Below are 614 nucleotides of genomic sequence, written 5' to 3' on the forward strand. Positions count from 1 at the left end.
TAAGAATAAAAATATTTATTTGTCCACCGTTGGAGATATGTTGGATAAATGTTTGTTCTCAAAGATCACAGGACTTTTGTCTTTCATTTTTGTCATTGTTTGAAAATGTTCTAGTTATGAAAGTTCTGGCCTAGATTTATGAAATTTAATATTAACCAGCTCTATGTATTCCTTTATGGAACTTGAAGAAAGTGTTTCACATAACATGTTTCATAATATTTAACAGTTTACAAAAATGTATCTATATCAAATTGTCCTCCTTTTCATTAGATCATGGTTAATTTTTCTTATTGGGGTGTGTGTGTGTTTTAGTCGCTCAGTCGTGTCTGATTCTTTGCACCCCCATGGACTGTAGCCTGCCACGCTCCTCTGTCCATGGAGTTCTTCAGGCAGGAATACTGGAGTGGGTTGCCATGCCCTACCCATGCCATGCCCAACCCTAACCCTAACCCTACTCTATGGAATACTTGGGGCTTCCCAGGTGGCACAGTGGTAAAGAATCTGCTTGCCAGTGCAGGAGATGCAAGAGACTTGGGTTCGATGCCTGGGTTGAGAAGATTCCCTGGAGGGGGAAATGGCAACCCACTCCAGTATTCTTGCCTGGAAAATCCCAC

This window comes from Bison bison, unplaced genomic scaffold (assembly GCF_000754665.1).
Source record: "Bison bison bison isolate TAMUID 2011002044 unplaced genomic scaffold, Bison_UMD1.0 scf7180017858048, whole genome shotgun sequence".
NCBI classification, from domain to species: domain Eukaryota; kingdom Metazoa; phylum Chordata; class Mammalia; order Artiodactyla; family Bovidae; genus Bison; species Bison bison.